A 6,229-nucleotide genomic window follows, 5' to 3' on the forward strand; every position below is an offset into this window, starting at 1 on the left:
CATCCTCACCCCATCCTGAGGCAGCAGTATTTCACTGGCACAGAAACCCTTCTCCATGGCCATCTGTTGCCCGTAGTACTGGAGGCTCGGCCCACCTGCAAGGCGGGCTGCTGCATTTTCAGAAGCAGTTCCGGCACCACAGAGCATGTCATGGGATGCCATTTACAGGGCTTGTAGCACGGCCTTTGGGTAGAGAGTACAACTCCTGCGGCAAGGGGGAGGGGAGGAGATTAGCACAGGATCTGGGCCCTGCACTCGGAGAAGTGGCAGCTGCAAGACAATGGGCAGTCGGCCGCGGATTGCTGCTGGCCAGGGAAATGCAGGCTCCAGAGAAAAGGAGAGGCACCGAGGAACCAGGCTGTCTCCCTTTAACTCCTTCAGTCATGTCATAGGACGCATGGGAAGCCGGGACAGGCATCTGAATTGACTCAGTCAGCAGGTGCTACTCACAGTGGCCATGACCCAGGGAGCTCGCAATTAGCGTGTGTGTGTCTGCTGGAAGAATGGGAGGTTTAGTGCACCCAAGCCCCGGCTACTCTTAGCGCCCTCTGGCTGGAGGAAGAGGAATTATGCAATGAGCAGGAAAGGGGTGGAAAGATGAACTGAACATATTAAGGGTCAATTCCTGAGTGTGATGAAAAGTCTCTACTCACTGGAAAAAAAGCGTTGCTCCTTAGAGCATACATCTGCCCTCAGAGTGAAACTGGGTTCCTCCGTATAAAGTGCCTGATAAAAATCACTGCATGTAAGACACTGATTCCGTCCCCGTCAGTATCATGAGCACTTGATAAATCCCCATGTTAATTTATAACAAATGACTCTCTCCAGCATCCCCCTCTGGGAGAGATGCACAGTTTAGCACAGTGGTTCTCAAACTTTAGCAACCTGAGGACCCCCATTTTGATTTTAAAATTTTCATGGACCCCCAAGCTCCCCGCTCAGCCCAAGGCCCTGCCCCCACTCCACCCCTTCCCCCAAGACCTCCCCACCCCACCTCTTCCCGCCCCAACCCTGCCCCTCCTCTTCCCATCCCCTCCCCACTCCTCCCCCTCCCTCCCAGAGCCTCCTGCACACCGCTGAACAGCTGTTCCACAGCGTGCAGGAGGCACTGGGAGGGAGGGGGAGGAGTTGATCTGGACATGATTCACGGAACCCCTGGAGTACCCTCGCGGACCCCCAGGAGTCCAGTGACCCCAGCTTGAGAAACCCTGGTCTAGCAGCAGGAGCTCCTTCTGCAGCCTTGGGCAAATCCCTTACCTTCTCTGCCTCAGTTTCCCCACTTGTCAAAAGGGATAGTAATACCCCCACCCCACCCCAAAGCACAGGGGGTGTTGCAGGGATTAATCAGTGCATGTCTGTAAAGCACTCTGGAGATGAAAAGCCAAGCTGCTCAAATAACTCTCACAGAAGCTTGGCATGTTTTTCATCCAATAATTATTTACAAGTAGACTTCTCCATGATACATCGAGTGGTAAGTGCTACTGCTCAAAGCAAGGGGCAGGGCTCTTTTCCTCGGAGGCTCCCATCTGCGGCAGACTACCCACAAACCTCAGATGTAGTCTGCACCCGGGAAGAGACCTGCTCGGCATGTGTATCTCCAGTTATATTCCTCCCAGACATTCTCCGAGGAGCCGTCAATGGTCAGTTCCTTGGGGGTGGGGGTGGGAGTCTCCCCTGATCATGTACACAAGAGGACCAAAAGCGTGGGGTTGAGCTAAGTGTGCTCCTTGTACCATGAGTGTCCCTCCTGCCACCCCCGCAGTAGCTCCCTCTTTCCAGCCGGTCCTAAGAAAGTGGCTGTTCTCACTAGGGCAACTCTGTCATATGGTCTGTGCTGGCAACGAGCCCAGGAGCTTTCACCATGGGCTAAATCGATAGTTACAGCAGGGATGGATTTGGCCCCATGCGTCTCTATACCAGGGGGCTGCACTGAGCCAGTCTGGAGCCAAATGACAGTTTTAAATAGTAACTAAAGAGATGTCACTTCCCCAAAACTGCACCCAGTTTGTGGATTAACTTTCCTCTCTCCTCCTTCCACCTCCCCTCATTTTGTCACTCCTCCAGCTCCTCCATTTGCCCCCTCCCTCTTTCTCCCTCTCCTCTCCTTGTATGACTTACAGGATAAGTAACGTAGTTGGGCCAATAAGAGATATTACCTCACCCACCTTGTCTCTCTAATATCCTGGGCCTGACATGGCTACAACAACAATACCGCATACAAAGTACCACAGAGTCTGCTACCACATGGGACTTTCCTTGAAAATGCCCTACCAGTTACGCGGTGCTCACCTAGCACAGTACGTTGTACTGCCTTTGTAAATAGCCTGCTGCTACATAGTACTTCTATTGTAACTACCCTGCCCTTGGATGATACTTACTCCATAAATATTCTGCCTTGTTTGTCCCGTGCAGACCAGCTAGTAGACAAGCGAGTCAGATAGCAAGAGTCCTATTTAGACTGGAAGCTCTCTGGGGCAGGGACTGTGTCTTCTCCTGTGTCCTGTACAGGACTGAGCACTGTTGAGGCTTAATTCACAATACGGAGTAATAAAGAGCTGCTGGTGCATGTTATAGGCCATGAAACTAAATGAAGAAGTTTGACCAAACAGGCATTTATCTTTCTCTCACCATTTTCTACCGACAAAGAACAGAATAATTCTGCTGTGAGTTAAATCCTTCCCCGTGCGCTTTGGCGGTGGCCGGGTCCCTTTCTGCGAGAGTGGGTGGTCAAGCACAGGTCTCTTCGCCTCTCACAGGGAGGAGCGCGGTGGAAAGGAGCAGGATGTTTTGTACGTGGGTCGTTGTTTATTGTGTTTCTCTGTAACCTTCCCCACAGGTTTGGAACTCCTTGGGAGACAGAGGGCTGGGGGGTGGGGGTGTCACACATGAAGGAAGCAGGTGGCCACACTTCCCTGTCGCGCACAGTTCTCTGAACTGCTCGGCTGGACTTGGGTCCTTCAAAGTTCTGAGCCCTCCAGCCCCAATCCAGCAAATCACTTGAGCACCTGATTCACTTTAAGCACGAGTGGGCCTGATCCAGATGTCAGCGGGCCTGGAGTGCTCAGCATCTTGCAGGATCGAGCCCTTGGTGCCTCTCTTCTTTCTCAGCATCCCGCAGCTATGAAAGGGCAAATGTTCCAATAAGATTCACAGCTGAGCTGATCAGACACTAAATCCTTCTTAGGCTCTGGGGCAGGGCCCAGCCCTCCGTTCCTGTCTTCTTGTACCAATGGCTCTAACACCTCCGGTTTATAAACACCAACATGTCGTTTATTTGTGTTACCCCCAACCACCACCACCTCTTTACAGTCTTGTGCAGCAGCTCTGCTAGAAGTGACATTCAAACCCCATCCCCTTCTGCCAGAAGGAAGCGATCTCTACGCGCAGAGCACTCCCTTTACCCTGGGCCTACCAGCCTTTCCCAGTCTCTCTCATCCCCCCTTTGCCCTTTCTCCCCATGTGTCTTTCTACTCTTCCGGCTAATGGGTGAACTAGCTCTTTAGCACCCTGTGGCTCAGACTGATCTGGTAATTAGCCCCAGCTTCCCTGAACTAGGCCCTTCTCCGCGGAAACTAATTGGGCATACAGAGACCAGAGTGCTGGTTCAGCTGCTGGCTCTCAGCAGTGTCAGACCTGAGTGATCCCGGTGCCGTAAAGTTCTAGGTACTATGGCTTGGATTTAGTCACAGGTTATGCTGAGAGTTGGTAGCAGCCTATAGAGATGTCCTGGGACTGACACATCAAATCCATGGCTCCACTTGCTAAATGTTTCCCCCTGGCATTTCGAGCCAGTGTTTTCATCACGTTCGGTTTCTGAAGAGTCCAAGTGAAAATTGTGGGGATCAGAAAGAGGGTCTCTGCAGATTTTTAGAGTTACCCCCAAACCCAAGTTCATCTCCTTTCCTTGTCTAAGGGAGAGGGGGAATTTCTTATGCATGGGGAGAATGGTAGCAAAAAATTCCAATTCCAGATTTTGAGGAGAATTGCCAATAAAAAAAAACATTCTCTTATCACCCACAGACAGGCCTCTTTCAGCCTTCTCTCTCACTCACGAAGAACCTGCACTGTCTCCTTGTGCCAACCTGAGACTAACCCAGAGTCCTTTAAAATGTATATAAATGTAATGCTGGTGGAAGGTACTGGACAGACAGTCCTGGAGACTGAAGTCCTCTGCTGTATTTTTCTATTGCAAAAGGACAGCATAGGCAGCAGCAGTGCAAACTTCCCTGCACTGTGCTACCAGTGCACCGCCTCAACCTTGACTTGGAGGGACCTTACTGAGCGGAGAGGCAAGTTCAGTCTCCATCCGCTTTCAGGACCTAGTCTCTCTGCTGAGAACATCAGTTTAAGAGTTTAAGGCCAAAAGAGAGCATTAGATCATCTAGTCTGACCTCCTGTATATCACAGGCCACTACATTTCCCCCAGTTACACCTGGACTGAACCCAATAACTTGTGTTTGGCTAAAGCATCTCTTCCAGAAAGGCAGCCAGTGTTAATCTGAAAACATCAAGAGCTGGCAAATCCCCCACTCCTCTTGGGAGCCAAGATGGCTCAGGGTATTCTAGGGCATGGAGCCCTTTACCTCGAAATCAATGGTTGAAATCCCCACCAGCTTGGTGGAGACAGAGAGAATTTTTTAAAGGCACAAAGGGCATGTCAGTGCCCAATCCTCATTAAAAGTCAGTGGGAACCAGGCACCTATTTCCTATTGTCAACTTTGAAAATCTCCCCCAGAATTATTATCCTCTGATTGTTAGACAGTGGCCTCTGTGGAATAGCTCAGTCTCAGCCCAGACTCTAGCAGACAGGTGTCCACGATGTCACAATAACCACCACTGGTCTATCTTACCCCCAACTGGCAGAAGAGACACTCAGGAGCAGGGGTCTGAGCCTGCTTAGGATCTGCGCTGCTCGCTTGCCGTGCACAGGGGAGAGAGAACAGCTTTCTAGCTTCAGACATGACATGACTTAAGGGCAGCGAGAGGCCAATATTTTATATATATAAAAAAATCCAAGCGGTTTGAAGAGAATTAAGCAGAATGAGGGAGTTTGTTCCAAGACTGAATGAGAGGCAAGCCTGTGATAAATACATTAACTCTCCCCGGGAATGATTTCTCCCCCGGTGGCCAGCAGCCAGACATTCCTGACTTCACTCACTAGCAGCCAGATTGATTTATTCTTTGAAATAGCTCGAAGGATTTTTTTTCCATGCATGAAATGCTCTGGCCTCTCTTTAGTGGCTGCCCTGGGGCCAGGTTAGGTCATGTCTGTAGATACAGCGCTGCAGCTGGACCGATACAGCTGCGCTGCTGCAGCAGGTCTGGTGAAGACGCTCTGTGCTGATGGGAGAGTGCTTTCTCGTCGGCATTAAAAAGCCCCACCTCCGCGAGTGGCATAAGCTACGTCAGCAGGAGAAGCTCTCCCACCAACATAGCACTGCACACACGCACGCTTGTGTTGGTGCCATGTATGTCGCTCAGGGGGGTGGAATATTCACACCACTGAGCGACACAAGTTTTGCCGACATAGGTGCAGTGTAGACACAGCCACGCACACATTGCAGTCTTCCCAACCAAGCACAGTATCAGCAGCTCTGCGTTTGCACACTCAGGAGACCTTGAGAGTAAGAGGGGCAGGGCTGCGAATGAGTCTCTCCACAGGGTTTTCATTAGGCACCTTCATGGGCACCCCTCTCTCTCTTGGCAATAATGGGGGTAAAGATTTTAAATAGGATCCTCTACCTTGTTCACTATCCGGGTGCGAGGCCCATTCAAGGTCACCCCACTCTGAGCCTACCAGATAGGAAATGGATCCTGCCCGGGCTGAGTGCCTTGCCCACTGAATTCTATTAAACAGAGCTGGTTGCTTTCTCCGTCCACCTACAATCACCTTTCTCCCTCCCTGCTGCCTCAGACACTGAGAACCCCACAAGACTCCTAGGATCGCCCAGGAAAGGAACGTGAGCTGACACAGCGTCCAGACGCAGAGAGAGCAGCCCCAGGGCTGGGGCCCAGTTAAAACAAGATAAAAATGGAAACGTTATGAAAAAATGTCTTCCCCCCCCTCTTTTTGACCGCTAGATTTTAGCCAGGGTTTGGGCTTATATAGCCCATAGATCATTGCATCAGCCCCCGACTGGACTCTGCAGACTGGTGTGAACTAGCATTTGTGACACATTATAAATCACCTGGACTCTTTACCCAGCCATTACTGTAGCACCCAATCATT

This window comes from Emys orbicularis, chromosome 13 (genome assembly GCF_028017835.1).
Source record: "Emys orbicularis isolate rEmyOrb1 chromosome 13, rEmyOrb1.hap1, whole genome shotgun sequence".
NCBI lineage: Eukaryota > Metazoa > Chordata > Testudines > Emydidae > Emys > Emys orbicularis.